A 17,519-nucleotide genomic window follows, 5' to 3' on the forward strand; every position below is an offset into this window, starting at 1 on the left:
TGAGATGGCACTATCTTTTAGTACAATTTTATGTGAAAACTGTTTAAGTTTTCCTAAGTTATCGCAGAAAACTTTATTATATTTGTGTGTTAAAAGTGACGTACCCCTTGTGGATTCCACTACTTGATTTACTGTGGTGGCCATGCACATGTCTTGTTCGCTGCATAAGGAAATGGGGTCATTGGAACGTGGGTTGAGAATGATACCTAATTATACTCAGGTTTGATAGATTAGCAGGTTGAATAGCAGATGAGAGTCTGCATAAATGATTGTACTCTAACTGCAGATTCCAGCTCATATACTGTAATAATCCAACCTCAGCGCTCTGAAGGGTCAGCACTTTACAAAACTTGTAAATAAATAAATCAGTAGACTACTGCCTCCTGGTTGTGTGCATTTCCCGAACCTAATTAAAAGGGTGACTGAACAGTGGGCAGTCTGGGAGTTAATATATGACAGTGAAGTAAATGGTGTATAAAAGCCAAAAAAGGGCACATCTTTGAGGCGAGGAAGCTTCTATGTTCTATATGAAAATATAGCAGTGCTGGGGCGTAGTTTAGCAGCCAAAGACGGCGGATGGTATCTAGCTAAACGCAAGGTTCGCGGGCAGAGAAATCCAACAGCATCCTGCCAACCAAGGCTCAACCTGTCATAACGAAAACAACTTTATGCACCTGACGGGACGAGACAGCAGCAGGGGCCAGTTGTGACCATTGAACCATAACTGGAGAGACTTGAACATATCGGTGAGCCTGAGGTCTCACCTCCGTACCACAAATGCCCGAAACGCCTGATTTCACCCCTGACCGATGCAAAGCACAAGATGGGTTAGGGAAAACTTGACCCTGGTATGGGACGCCTGGCCCCACCCACTCTCAGCAATGAGCAGGTGAGCGTGCCTGCAGTGCGCTGTAGTAGCTGCACCTGCACCATTGTGGAGTGCCGGGATGCCTCCCCGGGACAACCAGAACCTTGCGGGGTCTCAGCGGCAGGCCAAGAGCAATGGGACACCTGCAAGGATTGGATGCCCCACAGATCACCATAAGCCTCCAGCTGCTCCATCTGCATCATGGGGGAGGCAACAGTCTATCCCCCTGCATCGCCGAGACCTCACGGGGCCTGAGAGATACGGCCATGGACAGGGCCTACAGATATAATGCCTTCCAAGACAGCAGTGTCATCTTGACAAGGGAGCCAGGCCAAAAAAGAAAAATAGTGAGTGCCAGGGGCAGCGCATGAAAGCCATGCAGGCTAGACCATAAGGGACCCCCCTAGTGCAGGAGAATCTGGGGGACAGCTACAAAGAGCTCACGTTATATCTAAGACTGCAGGCAGGCCTTCACCCCAAGACCCTGGACTAAATCGAACAAAACCACATGCAAGGGCACAACCTAAAAGGCACCTCCGGGGCCCACCCTGGCAGAGGTACGCCTTCCCACGCGACGAGCAGAAGGGAGGTCAGAAGACTGCAGCCTGCATTGTCTTTGTTACATGTAGACACACTTCTATACTCACCTCCTATTAGGAGTTTTTGTTTTCCGCTTTAAAAAAGTGAAATAAATGACATTGTGTAATCTTGTATACCGGACCAGTAATCAATTAATACGTCTACTGGCATAGCTTTTTAACCGTTGTTCCCAATGAATACCATGTTTCTGTTTCTTATGCGTTGGAAGCCCATGCGTGGTCTTGCCCAGAGAGCAGAGAACCATCACCACCCTGTGCCGAGGGCCCATAACACAAGCCCCCCTACCACTTGAAATGTGACCCACGCGACTGCACTGGAGACTGGGGTGAACCACAGAGCAGCTACCATCACCTACTTCAGGCATAGCCTCTTGGCCCTACACATACTGGAGGAACCTCAATACTACCTATCGGGCCACACTCTCCAGCCAGCATACAACACCAGCCCTCTGCGCCTGAGCTGGCTATCCCCCCACTACATCTTCCTGCTCTGAAACTACATTTACCACTGGTAATGGGCTATCAAAAAAACATAGGGTCAGTCCCGTGAACAAGTTCAATGGACAAACCTGGGGTCCAGGGTGAGTCCCTCTCCCTAGAAAGAAATGAAAAAAAGATTGACCAATGGTGCATTTTAAAGCAAATTAATGTAGCGATAATGCAAGACTCATAAAGCAGTGGGAAAGTATAGTCTTGAAATATTAAACACATTAAAAACTGCCCCATATCTTCCTGCGTTAATATGTTCACCAGTTACTGTATTGTGTAAATTGTACAGCATCACAACTTTAACCCTTTAAAATGTATGCTTGCCCAGTGTCTTGCACTGCATGCAGCATTAACTTGGGAAAATGTGCTCTAACCAAACTTCAAGAAGCACACACAGCTGCTGGCTGCAACCAGTCATATAGAAATATGTGCAGACAGGTCTTTAAATGGGATGAAAAAAGTGGGGGCCCTCTATAAAGGAACATGTCAAATAAATTTTGGTGATTCCCATAGTGTGCCACCTGACCGGAATTTTGTGATAAATGACACAACAATTGACATACACCTAAAGCTTGTCAGTATGATTGGCTTTGTCAATGGGTGTTAGCTGTTTAAGATAAATGAATAACAACAATGATTTGTTATAAATAATTTGCATTGGAAATGTTTCAGTTCTGAAACTGTGAGTCTGTGAACTAACTAGCATTGAGGCCTGTGGAAGGAGTTTGGGCCTTCAGTTATATGTGCTTTATGTTAGATATGTATCCTCTTTTTTCTGCATATGTTATCCCTCTGCACATCTTCAACCACCTCTCTGCATCTTCTTTAAACTCTTCCCTGAATGCACTTGCTTGTATCTCTGTCATTTCACCACCCCCAAACATGCACTGCACTCCCTCAAATCTATGCACTTTAATTTATCTTACTTTTGCCTTGCAAATATTTTGACATCTGTGTACCCCCTTCAGATACATATCCACAGAATTTTAGTTGCAAATGGAATACATAAATGTTGTTCTGTGTGCTCTGCATAAAGGCCAAGCCACTGGCAAGCACTTTGTTTGGCTTTAGCCTCAGTGTCTGCACACTCAATCTAAGCCCCTCATAAACACCTGGCATGGCTCAAACTTCAAAGTATGCACAGAAGAAAATACAGATAAACAACACAATTATAAAATAACTAACTCTTGGGGAGTGCAAGATTAAGTAAATTGTGAAATAAGAGAGGAACTAAATCTCTGAAATGTATTTCCTTAACATTTTTAACATTCATTGTTTGCAAGTCAATCCATGCTTTTGTCATCAGTGTTAACCTAGGGGCATGAATAAATGGCCAGTTGTAATGTCATACATCAGAGCACTGATCACGGTAAGCACATTTTTCTCACCTTGCTTGACTCAGATATTTGGATCAACTTTGCAAGGGAACAAGAACCCTGCTCATCATTTGGATCCATTTCACCTGGGAACAAATACAGCAGCTCCACTTCTAATGGAGCCAACAATCTGCAGGGAGGGCCTGGGGTGTCACAGTGGAGGAGGTTAGCATGATGAGGGTGCTCAACACAATATACATAATGCAACATCAACTTGCAAACACTTACCGTTACCAAGAACAAGGCACTGAATCAGCCATGCTTGCATCCACTCTCACGTATGACGAAAGGGTGGGATCTCTGCCTTTGAATGACAAACGTCTGAAATAACACAGGGATGAAGTCTCCAATGCTTGAAACCGTGATGTTGATTGCGTCACTGGCCTACAGAATGTATACAACCATTGCCAACAATGGCAATGAAGGGCTTTAAAACAGAAAGCCCTGCGTACTGCATCACAGTTCAGAAAGTTGACTAACTGCCTGGCTTCCCTCTCCTGCTTCAGAGCGAGGTGGGGCAGGCAGCCTGAAACAGACAGCCCAGACTTAAATTAATTGATTTATTTAGAGATACGATCATATGCCTAAATAAATCGATCTATTTAATATGTTTTTATGTAAATGTGTAGGAATTTCAGAGGCGCGCAGCACCTGATCCCAAATGAAAAAAACACCCCTGCTTTAGAGAGCCCACATCGACCTGGGACTGGATCAAGAACCACCTAGATGAAGGAGCATGCTCCTCCATGGTAAAGGACATCGTGCCACGCCCCAAACGGCGACGAGGCAGATGTGGGCGCCACTTAGACTAGGGTGGGCAATGGTACACCCTCGCAGGAACTGAGGTGTGATAAAGTCTCACCCCCAGCGAACACCAGTTCAAGCTCTGCCATCAGCAAGGATGGTGACACCTCCGGCACTTCAGGCCATACAGGACTATTTCCTGGCCTTTCCGTCATCCCACAAACAGTTGATGGCCTGATCTAACGACCTTTCACCCCAGATATGCTGTCAACTACAGACCGGGCTGGACCCTGAGAAAAGTCACTCTGGTCACCCTGCTATCCATTTAGTATGGCACAACCCTGCATTTTCTCAGTACAAGTCTGTTGTGGCTCCCACATGGCATTGGATCATCATCATCATGCTCTGAAGTCCATCACAAAATAATTGTCCGTCTAGACTGTTAATTGTGCGGACTCTCTGCCGCCACCCAATGCCACCTCCATTTCATGGTTACTGTTTTCTACCACCCCTCATTTTGTGGACTGTTCTACAAGTGACTGGTTGAGCATTCAGCCAGTGGCTGTAGTCTCTTGATATTGTATGAGTTTCTTTACATGTTCACGATTATTGTTTTCCCCACAACATGAGCGATGCAACCCTCCTCTCGCTAACATCCAGGAAGTACAGACAGAAAGACTCATAACGTTTGAAGAGTCAACAATTCAAAGTGATGGAGTTTCCAACAATGAAATGGAACTTGTTCCTCTAGATTCAGAACTTCAAAACACAGATGAAAGACAAATATCAATTCCTCCAAACACCGACGTCTACATCAATATGCCTCGTCAAGAGACACTTGCCGGTTCAACACAACCTGCCGAGCTACCAAAGATTGATCAAACTGCATCTAGCTACTTCATCGATTTTGATACCTTCTCTTTTGATCCCAGTGAACCGGAAACAACACCAGCTCCAGTTTCCCGTAAGCAACAAATTTGTGAATCCTACACTTTTCTGAAAAAGACTTACTTAGTATCACCTTGGCTCCAGCTTTGGATAATATCTGGATTATTGTTTCTTCTGTACTGGATTGGCCTAGTGACTGTTTTTTGCTTACTTGTGAATGAAAAATATCTCCCAGGATGCTCTGCAGTATCCAATGTGACCTTGGTCTTGAAACCTCATACATCATCTAATCGTGAACAAAGAGACTTGGTTTCCGTAAACATACCAACCGTTGCAATTCCTGATGGTATTGTTTGGGTCAAAGTTGATTATGATGTATTTGGCCCCACTGAACCTTTGAAGATTCCACATTTATTGAAAATTTCTCTTAATGATATCATTACTTCCATTTTCTGATGATTGGGATTTTGAAACGGTCAATAATATGTTGTCTGATTTAGAAAAATCTGCTGCATTTTCGAGCAATGAAATGTTTGAAGACATATCTGACTTTGATAGTATGTACTGTTACCATCATTATAGTCATCATTTTTTATTCAAATCAAGTATCCCTCATAATGTTTTCACATACCACCAATGTGAACATTGCCCGACACTGCCAAAAGTTAGTTCAAAACCTTTTGCACAGAAATTTTTATATTTTTCAGGGTTTAACATTTCTGACCCGACGTCATTTTACTATAAGGTTGCACCTACAGCTGCACAGAAAAATATGCTGACTAACACCAAACAGATTTATTCTGCATCCTTTATTGCCCAACTCTCTGAACAGGGTTTCAACTTCTGGAAGGACACTATAGACACAAAATCAGTCTGGGGTTCTAAATAATGGCAAGTTCAGGGAACAGAAGCACTATTTAGAGCGTACCTCATTCCGCAACAAATTATATTTCTGAATGAAACTGTGCAACAGACTTCCTGTCTTGGACTGGCCAAGAATAAGGATTTGAACACACCACAGTTTCCCACACCTTCACTCATCAATTTCACATCAAGTGGAGGGGATACAATAGATGACATCATGCAGTACAATACATCAGACCCCAATTGGAAGGGATGGTTAGTTTGGCCCACAGACACAAACAGATGTCAATCAAGATTCAAGGGTACCACCGAAGGGTTTAGTATCCATAGGCCAGACCCACAATATGTACAAAGAGAACATCTGGAGGTAGTGACTTCATACAATGTTGGGAAGTTGTGCCTCAACTGGCTAAAAACCTCAACACTGTCCCAGGTGAAACAGCACTTATCCTTACTCTCAGATGAGGTAGATTTAAGGGATTATTTACTAGGTCCCCGAAAGCCACGTCAGAATCGTTTCTATTATGCTGTCTATAATGAACTCTGGAAAATCTCTCAACAAGAAGTTGTGGAGAGACACACCGTGAAATAGATAGGATTAACCTAGAAAAGGCATCAACATGCAGGATTTATTCACTTGGCAACATTGTATCTTCTGCTATTGATATACTAGAACAAGACTTGTCCATACTGTGAGAAGTTGGCCTGATATACGCTGTCCACTAGTTATAGTGGGAACCCTGTATCAGTCCAAACATCCCCTTATGGTGAATAGGTTAAAGACAACCTTTATTGAAAGCTATCCTAGTGGTAGCTATGGAGAGCAGCCTTCAGGCTAAGTCTTGAAGGAATGTAAAGCAGCTTGTTTTACCAGTCTATAATCTCTTGAGTGACCAAATGAAAGGACAACCACACCAGGTATATATTTAAAATATATGTATTTAAGATAAAACATACCCCTCTTGTCTCTTTATGAGACTGGAGTTCGAAGTACTTAATTTACAAGTTAGTAATCAACAGTAATAGCACAAATACACGTTTAGGCCCTAGGGTCGTACCAAACCATATACCAATAAACTGGTATAAGAACCATGACTGAACTAGACACAAGGCCTAGAGCCTGTAGAATCACTGGGACCCCAAGGAACCACCCAAGGTAGTGATGCAGGGGACCCACGGGGGCCGTGTGCAGTGTGTGAACACAGCCGCGGGTTCCCGTTAGCTTCTATGGGCAATGTCGCGGTGGGAAATGTAAAGATTAGGGACAATTAGAAATGAGTCAGGACCAAACCCTTTTGGACTTATGAAGCTCTAGGGCTAGCACCCACGGGAGCACCAGAGTACTCGTGTTACCTCACCCAGGGAAGTCGGGTGCATAGGTGTCTTTTGGTGTGGGGTCGCGTCGTCGATTTCAATGGGAGCTGGCAAAGAAGTGCTGCTGCCGTGAAGAGGAGAAGTGTCCGAAGCGATCCAAGCCTGGATCTAGGATGGAAGGAACCTGAAAGCAGAGGGAACAGAGTCTGGGTCACTTACCAGTGACCAAGGGCACGATTGACCAATGTCCACAGATGTTGGGTGCTTCAGGTGAGTTGATGGGTATCTTGACTCTTCAGCCATGAGGTCTAGGAGGTGCCGATGACAACCAGGAGCTGGATTAGATCTGTCCCACAAAGTTTGTCATGTCCTGCTGTGTCGGCGACCACATTGGACTCAACAAGCCTTGGCAACGGCAAGTCACTTGGAATCAGAGAAAGGACTGCGGTTCAGACCAGCAAGGCCTGGGGGACTCACCCAGCGAGGGTAAGTCAGGGCACAACTCGAGCAACCCAGAAAGCCCAATCAGAAGAGGAGTTGCCTTTGTGGGGACCGACTAGCCAACGGGCTAGCGATTGCGAAGGAGCCTCAAGCGGTCGCACTGGAAACTGGCCCACAGGTCACTCGTGGAGTGGAGGCCAGAAATCTTCGGTGCAGAAGATACTCAAGGCTGGGGCTACTTGGAGCCCAAAGCAGAACTTCAAGGGAGACCAGGAAGATGATGGTGCTGCAAAAGTTCACGTTGTCCAGGGGTCATGGTTCCACATCGCCCATGATAGCCATGGGCCTCAACTTTGCTGTGGTCTCAGGGTAGCCTCGGGGAAGTCTGGAAATTCACCTCTGGTGATGCAAAGACTTTGGCGTCCAGCAGGAGCTTCAGCGGTGCAGACCGGTCAGTTGCTTCTTTGGTGCATGCCAAGCAGGGGAGTCACTCCTTGACTCCAAGGGAGATTTCTTCAGTCTTCTAGTTGAAATAGAACATCGAAGGTCCAGGATATATGTTGAAGAGTTTCGTCCAGGGTAATCTAAAGTCTCAAGGACTGGGTTCTCATACTTATACAAAGTTTGGGGGTTGGACATACTCTAGGGACCCACCTATGGGAGGGTTTGGAAAGAGGGGTGGTTACACCCATTTCCTTTGTCCAGTTTCGTGCCAGAGCAGGGGCAGGTAGCCCCTGCAACCGGTTTGAACTGGACTATGCACAGGGACACCAAGTGTGCCCCCAGTGCAGGACTTCAAAGCACCAGAGAGTGCTCCCGCTCAGCCCCAATACACATCTACCTGTCTGGGGAGGTAGTTACACCTCCCTGGGACAGGAAACCTATTGTCCAGGCCTCCCATGACAGAGAATCGGTCAACAGCGGGAGGCCAGTCCCGTGTCTGTGGCAGAGGCATCCATTTTGTGGTGCCAGGGCTGTAGAAAGTCCTACCGGGTTAGACCAATGTGAACATGTCTCTCGCTCTAGAAGGGTGGAATGCTACCCCCGCCGTCCGAACTGGGTAGTATTCCAAAGTGTTTGACACCAAACACAACATGTTTCCGTGCAGCCATCCCAAAGTTAGCATTTACCGCGAGGTAGGTTATAATGCACTTATGAGTATATGGTCGCCTAGCACCACAAACAGCATCAGAGGAGGTACTCCGGATGCTGCAGAGGGGCTCTGCTCATGCAGGGGCACCCTCTCACATAAAAACCAAGCACTCTGCCTTCAGGATTGTTAAGGCCTGCCATAGGAGTGACTTATAGGTTTTATATGTGTGTGTAATGGTAGTGACATAGGTAGCCTATACCACAGTAAGGGGTGAAAGCACCACCTTACCCAGGCTGCAGTAGCAGACCTGTGGTGTCAATTTGGAGTGCTTCCCAGGAGTGGCATAATACATGCTTCAGCCCCCAGTAAGCCTCTGAGGTACCTCTGCCCTAGGTACATAGTATACCATATACTAGGGGCTTATAAGGCACTCCAGAATCCAATTAGAAATGTACCTACTGTACATGGAAACCATTTTACAGAGAAAACAGATAGACTTGGGCTCTGAATACCAAGGTCCCCGTCCAACTAAGTCATAAACCAGCAAAACACCAGGCAAAAAGTAGGGGCAACCATATAGTCAGATTCCACCTTTCTACATAACCCCCCCCCCCCAAACGAAAGGAGATAAGGCCAACCTTGGCCAGTTGAGCCTTTATTGACTAAGTGGCCATATAAGGAAGCACCTGCACTAGCATGGTTGCCCCCTGCCTTATGGTCCACTAAGCTATTCCTCACCCTAAGGGCATTAGAGGATCTCCACCATGGGGAATTACTACCTGTGGTGTGTTTTGGCAAAGTAGAAGGCTGGTGAGGTGTCTGAGCAGAGAAGTGAGGCCCTAATAAAGTTGGCATCAGCTTCCTCAGATCACTTGTCACCAAGGGTGCCTTACTTTCCATGATTCAGTTGTACTTTGCTCTAAGGGTCAACCTCTGGCTGCCTACAGCTGGGGACTGTGTCCCTTTGGGTGAAACACTGGAGGGGCTGGGCAGGTTTGGAACCTTTGGGTCCCATGTTGCCCTTGCCCAACAGAGTCCTGCTGGGGGAGGTCCCTACACAATTTTAATGGGGATCCCTCAGTGGGGTGAGGAATTTTTCCCTGGCTAGGACTACTAGCCTCGGGGCCCCTAATCTGCTGATGGGGGGGTTCCTCTGGACAGGGGCCCCCTTGGGGTCCACTGACATCCCTGACCTCCACAGCCCTGGGCTGACTGAGGCAGGGTAGAGAGGGGCAGGTTACCTGCTCCAGACTGGGTACCACCTTGGAAGGGTCCACTGCTATCAGGGGTGTTGCCAGGCCAGGCCTGACTACCTCTGGTGCAGTTCCTTCACAAGGGGTAGGATCAGTTACCTGAGGAAGCTGACCCTTACCTATTGTCTGGGGGGAAGAAGACTTTTCTTCAACCCTTGTGCTCTCTTTTGGAGGAGAGTGGGCCATTATTTCAGGCTCCATCACTCCAAAATGTTTCTAGGGTTGGGCTGTGGCTATCACAGCCCCACTACCCTTCTCAGTCATGCCCAGAATTCTCAGATGGGCTTGGTGTTCAATTTCAGCCCAGGCTGAAATCTCCAGATCATTGCCCATTAGGCAATCTACAGGCAAGTTTGGGGACACTGCCACTCTCTTTGGGCCTGTGACCCCTCCCCAGCTGAGAGTGACTATGGCCATGGGGTGATCTGTGCTGACACCATCTATGTTGGTCACCTGATAACTAAAGTCAGGTAAAAGCTGGAACTAGTTTCTCTGTCACCATGGTGACACTAGCCCCAGTGTCCCTACAGGCCACATCTTTCTGACCACTGATTATTGGCTCCAGTCTGTACCTGGCCAAAGTATTGGGACTGTCAAGAATTCCTGTCATGCGAGGGGAGGAAAACGGTAACCAGCGAAAACGGACTACATCTCCCAGGATGCTTAGCGGTTGAGAGGTTATGTAAACAGGAGAGCTGTTACATAACTCAAGGAAAACACGCCCTTATGTAAACAGGAGAGCTGTTACATAACTCAAGGAAAACACGCCCTATAAAGGGAGGAACCGGGAGGTACAACGCTGTCGGATATTGTGTTTACACCGACGTACCTGCTTAGTGAAGAGCAGTGTTCCGGAGTGGTGCTCCAGTAAGGCAAGAACGGAGGTAGGTCGAGTCGTTACTCCCTGGGCCGTGTCTTGCCCCATCGTTACCTGTGAAGGACCCGGAAGCTCTACCGGATAACCATTGAGCTTGCTTTTGACTCGGCTGAGTCAAAGCGCGGTGGCGCTTTTGCTGGTTGGAGTCGTAACTCCCAGCCCGACCAGAGATACAGGGACTGCCAGCTGTAACGCACACCAGGAGGTGTTTGCCGCGTTACAGACTCGGAAGTCCACAGGATCGATCGAGCGGCTGCTCTCGGTTCAGTCTTCTTTGCTTGTGATTGGGGTATCGGTGACGCATCACCAGGAGGTGACTCCGCGTCCCGGTGCAGTCTGAGGAAGAGGTTGAGCGGCTGCTCCCTTCAGGTAGAGACCCCGGCTGGGTGTTTCCCTGACTCCTCGATTCTCCCCAACACTCTTCATGCCCCTCGCAGCCTACCGATTGGCATTGTCGGCCATTTCATTTCTGCCCTCTGTTGGCATACGCCGGGATCGGCGTATATGCAGAGGACGGTTAGGACCATCCGTGCTGTGGGCTGGTAACGTACTTAGCCTGGAGGATTCCAGTGACTATAACCTTTGTTTATTCCTTGTATTATTTTTGCCTTCATTAAAATAACTAAACCTTCACAAGTGGTTGCGTTCTTATTATCGTGTCTGTTAAACGATCCTGAGACGTTCAGGGCGTTACAAAATATCCGACCTTAATAACACTAACTGTCTCCCGGTCGATAACAGACATGGCAACACTTGATGATGTGCTGGCTGCTTTAGCGACCGTGCAAATTGAATTGGCTGCCTCCAGGCAAGAAACAGCCGATGTAAAAGCCAGAGTGGATGCTATCCACTTGGACCCGCTCACGCCCAGCACCTCCCTCACGAACCAGACCCCTGCGGTAGTAGTGGAAATGCCGGTAGCCGTCCCCTTGGCAACACCAGAGAGGTACAGTGGGGATCCTAACAAAGTGCAGGTATTCCTCACACAAGTGGCGCTACATTTATCGTGCAAACCAAGGGCGTTCCCCACGAGTCAGGCTCGTGTGGCTTTCCTTATATCCTATTTGGCTGGAAACGCGGCACAATGGGCCGTACCTCTGGTGAGCAGGGACGACCCCATCTTATGTGATTGGGGTGCTTTTCGCGAGGAATTCCTGAAAGTCTTCGACAGAAGGGCTGACTCGTACACGGCGGACCGTGAAATGCTTGAGTTGAGACAGGGATCCAACGACCTGGTGCAGTATCTCAACGCGTTCCGAAGGCTGGTTGGGGAAACCAAGTGGCCTGTTGCTAAACAGACGGCGCTCTTCCATCACGGGCTGTGCGATGAGCTCAAGGACGCCGTGGCTCATATTGACCCACAACCCAAGACATGTGAGGGCCTTATCAACCTGGTATTACGGCTGGAACATAGGCTAAGTGAAAGAAAGGGGGATCATGGGAGAAAAGGAAACTCCCTTCCATCCTATGTGACAGTGGGAAGTCCTGAAACTTCCACCGCATCCAAGGGAGAACCCATGGACATCGGCGCAATACGAGCGAGCCTCACAGCCACGGAGAAAGAGTCACGCCGTAAACAAGGATTGTGCCTATATTGTGGCAAAAAAGGCCACTACGTACGTGAATGCCCTGCCAAACCGAAGACGTCACGTTATCGGGCCAACCGGTCGGTAACAGCCGTGGTGGACGTACCGGCGGAAAACTAGAGGACTCCCAGACCAAAGAAGGGGCATCTCGGAGTCACTCATCCATCCCTTCACTTTCCAACTCGGTCACTAAGGGACAACGACACCTGTTTCTCACGGTGCACGTGGGAGTGCATGACCAGTGGATACCCGTTGTGGCCATGGTGGATTCAGGGGCCACTGGCATGTTTATGGACCACAACGAGGCATGCAGGCTAGGGCTAGTGCTTCTTCCCAAAGCTGTACCCGAAGACGTCTATGCTGTAGACGGAAGGCGATTGGTGACGGGGCCCATCGGGCAGCACACGGGGGTCCTTCCGATGAGATGTGGGAGGAACCATTTGGAACAAATCGATTTTAACATCATCCGAGCGCCCCAATATGGCGTCATATTGGGATTGCCGTGGCTACAGAAACACAACCCCTCTGTGGATTGGCCAACACATCGCATCGAACTGACGTCACCGTATTGCATCCTGCATTGTGGAATAAGAACGGAATCCCTTGACGCAGATGAGAGCGGGAGTCAGACGGTGGCTACAGCGGCAGAAAAAGATGTGGCTCTCCCCCAGGCTTATCACAGTTTTGAGGATGTATTTGATGAGGTGAAGGCGGAAGTGCTACCACCACATAGACAGTTTGACTGCCAGATCGACCTGGTGCCAGGGGCCAGCGTTCCCAGCGGCAGGCTGTATGCCCTGACGGAGCCTGAAAACGTGCATCTCCGGGGGTACCTGGATAAACTCCTCAAGCTAGGATTCATATGCCCGTCCAAGTCTCCGGCCGCCTCGCCACTCTTCTTCATCCCGAAGGCTAATGGGGAGCTGAGAGCCTGTGTGGACTTTAGGGCATTGAATGCGATAACCGTAAAGAATCGGTACCCCTTGCCTCTCATCAGTGTACTTCTGGAACAGGTCAAGAAAGCTCGTATCTACACCAAGTTGGATTTGAAAGGGGCATACCATCTGGTGCGCATGAGGGACGGAGACGAGTGGAAGACCGCCTTTAAGACCAGGTTCGGCCTTTTTGAGTACCTCGTCATGCCGTTCGGTCTGTGCAACGCCCCGGCAGCCTTTCAGTACTTTTTGAATGAGGTATTCAGAGAGGAGTTGGATATCTACGTGGTCGTATATATCGACGACATCCTCATCTATTCGTCCAGTGTGGAGGAGCACGTACACCACGTCAAAGCTGTGCTCCAAAAGCTGAGGGAAAACATGCTGTTTTGTAAACTCAGCAAGTGTGACTTCCACGTCACATCCGTGGAATTCCTCGGAGTGATGCTGAGTCCAGAGGGACAGGAGATGGCAGAACGAAAGATCAAGGCGGTGAAAGAATGGCCGGTGCCCCAAAGCGTGAAGGACGTCCAAAGTTTCATTGGCTTCGCCAACTTTTACAGGCGGTTTATAGATGGATTTTCAGGATTGGTGGCCCCAATCACACAGATACTGAGGAAGTCCAAGGAGTTTGTCTGGTCCCCTGAAGCGAACAAAGCCTTTGAGGCCCTGAAAAGCACCTTTGGTAAGGCGCCAGTGTTGGCTCACCCCGATCCGGATCTCCCCTACGTGGTGAAAGCGGACGCATCGGATGTGGCGCTGGGGGCTATCTTGTCCCAACGCAACCACGACACAGGGGTGCTTCATCCCGTTGCGTACATGTCCCGCAAACTCAACGACGCCGAACGCAACTACCATATTGCGGAGAAGGAGCTTCTCACAATCAAGGACGCCTTCACCGAATGGAGGCATTGGTTGATGGGGCAAGACATGTGGTATCGGTGTACACGGACCATCGGAACCTACAGTTCATGACGGCCACAAGACACCTTTCTCGCAGACAGCTGCGGTGGATGATCTTCTTTGCGGGGTTCAACTTCCGCATCACATATCGGCCGGGGACGGAAAACCGGAAGGCGGACGCCCTGTCCCGTCAATCTGCAGTTAAGGAACCATTGCCTGCGACCGAGCATTCCATCATTTACCCGAGGATGGTATTGGGGGTTATCCAACCGGATACTTTCCTGAGGGGAATAAAGAGAGGGATCAGGTCATTCGCATGGCGGAGGTGGCTCCTCAGTCACAGAGAATGGCAGCTGAAGGACGGGATACCCCTGAAGGGCAGGTGCCTATTGATACCCACGCCTAGGCTAAGGAAACAAGCATTCATCTGGTGCCATGACTCTCCATGCGCAGGTCATTTGGGCTTTGAAAAAACGGTGGCTAGCATGGGACGGCATTTCTGGAGGCCAACCATGAGAGTGGATGTCAGGAGGTGGGGACGGGAGTGTCCTACGTGTGCTACCATGAAGGCCGACCATGGCCGAACCCAAGAGCTCTTACATCCACTTCCGACCCCGGATAGACCATGGGATAGCATATCACTGGACTTCGTGGTGGGCCTACCGGTAGACCAGGGGATGACGGCAATACTGGTGGTGGTGGATTACTTGACGAAAATGGGGCACTTCATCCCCTGCAAGAGAGTCCCTACGGCCGGGGAATTGGCGTCACTACTCCTAAAGAATGTGGTACGACTGCATGGATTACCTGGGGTGATCGTGTCGGACCGGGGGTCGCAGTTTACTGCGCAATTCTGGAAGACTTGGTGCACTGCGCTGCATGTTAAGACCGCCCTGTCCACCAGCTACCACCCTCAAACAGACGGCCAAACCGAGCGCCTGAACCAAACGCTCAAACAGTATCTGCGATGTTTTGTGGACCAGGGCAGTGAAGAATGGGTCGACTTGCTATGGGTTGCAGAGATAGCCTATAACAACGCCACTCACAGCTCCACACAGTCATCTCCGTTCTATAGCAACTATGGCCAACATCCCAGGTTCTTGCCATTTCTACATCCATTCAGAGAGGACAGGATTCCCGCCACAGCGGACAGGGTGGCACACATAAAAGACACGTTGATGCGCTCAAGGGCTGTCCTAATAGAGGCCAAGAGAAGATACAAGGCTGCGGCAGACAGGAAGAGAAGGCCCGGGCCACTGTACCGCACTGGAGACTACGTCTGGATATCCACAAGAAACATGAGGTTTCGAAAGAACAGTGTGTTCCATCCCAAGTACATGGGCCCCTATCGAATTACCAAGTGTATGGGTCCCGTGAACGTGAAGGTGTGCTTGCCCCAGTCATTGCGGATACACCCTGTCTTTCATGTATCATTGCTCAAACCAGCACCCTCCAAGCCGTCTGGGACACCTAGGCCGGTATGCGTGGAGTCGGAGGTGGAGTATGAAGTGTCGGGCATACGGGCGTCCAAATGGTGCAGGGGGAAGCTGTGGTACCTGGTTGCGTGGAAAGGCTATGGCCCGGAGGAGCAGTCATGGGAACCGGCTGAAGGGGTTCATGCTCCGCGCTTGGTCTCCTTGTTCCATCGGCGTTTTCCTGCCAGCGCTGGACCCGTGGGGAGCCGCTGAGAGGGAGGATGTACTGTCAAGAATTCCTGTCATGCGAGGGGAGGAAAACGGTAACCAGCGAAAACGGACTACATCTCCCAGGATGCTTAGCGGTTGAGAGGTTATGTAAACAGGAGAGCTGTTACATAACTCAAGGAAAACACGCCCTTATGTAAACAGGAGAGCTGTTACATAACTCAAGGAAAACACGCCCTATAAAGGGAGGAACCGGGAGGTACAACGCTGTCGGATATTGTGTTTACACCGACGTACCTGCTTAGTGAAGAGCAGTGTTCCGGAGTGGTGCTCCAGTAAGGCAAGAACGGAGGTAGGTCGAGTCGTTACTCCCTGGGCCGTGTCTTGCCCCATCGTTACCTGTGAAGGACCCGAAAGCTCTACCGGATAACCATTGAGCTTGCTTTTGACTCGGCTGAGTCAAAGCGCAGTGGCGCTTTTGCTGGTTGGAGTCGTAACTCCCAGCCCGACCAGAGATACAGGGACTGCCAGCTGTAACGCACACCAGGAGGTGTTTGCCGCGTTACAGACTCGGAAGTCCACAGGATCGATCGAGCGGCTGCTCTCGGTTCAGTCTTCTTTGCTTGTGATTGGGGTATCGGTGACGCATCACCAGGAGGTGACTCCGCGTCCCGGTGCAGTCTGAGGAAGAGGTTGAGCGGCTGCTCCCTTCAGGTAGAGACCCCGGCTGGGTGTTTCCCTGACTCCTCGATTCTCCCCAACACTCTTCGTGCCCCTCGCAGCCTACCGATTGGCATTGTCGGCCATTTCATTTCTGCCCTCTGTTGGCATACGCCGGGATCGGCGTATATGCAGAGGACGGTTAGGACCATCCGTGCTGTGGGCTGGTAACGTACTTAGCCTGGAGGATTCCAGTGACTATAACCTTTGTTTATTCCTTGTATTATTTTTGCCTTCATTAAAATAACTAAACCTTCACAAGTGGTTGCGTTCTCATTATCGTGTCTGTTAAACGATCCTGAGACATTCAGGGCGTTACAGGGACCTATGGTAAAAGTGGCAAATCACACACCACCATCACAGACTGAGGAGGCCTGTGAGGGGGGCCTGTCTAAACTAGGGCCCACCTATGTTCCCCATGAGAATTCATTTACCCTTTTGGGTACATTATTACCACCTGGGGGATTACTACTAGTAGTACCAGGGGGAATGGTAGTATTTGTTGGAGGAACATTTTCTTTATTGCCAATCTTGGGGCAACTGGGATCAGTTTTCCAGTGCCCATGCTTTTTACAGACATGGCAATATGGTTTCTTTTCAGGAGAGGAAAGAGTTTGGGACCCACCCCCAAAAGAGGACTTTTGGGGCCCTGTATTGGACTTATCATTAGATTTATCCCCACCTTTCTCTTGGGGCTTGGTAGAATCTTTCTTCTGGTCACCCCCCTGATTCTTAGGCCTTATCCTGGTTCTGATCCATTTGTCTGCCTTCTTTCCCAATTCTTGGGGAGAGGTCAGATCAGAGTCCACCAGGTCCTGGTGTAAAAGCTGGTTTTGACAATTACTAAGGATCTGCTCCCTCATAATCAAATTGTACAATCCTGTAAAGTAATGCACTTTGCTGCCATGTATCCAACCTTCCAGAGC

This window comes from Triturus cristatus, chromosome 11, assembly GCF_964204655.1.
Source record: "Triturus cristatus chromosome 11, aTriCri1.1, whole genome shotgun sequence".
In the NCBI taxonomy this organism is placed as follows: Eukaryota; Metazoa; Chordata; class Amphibia; order Caudata; family Salamandridae; genus Triturus; species Triturus cristatus.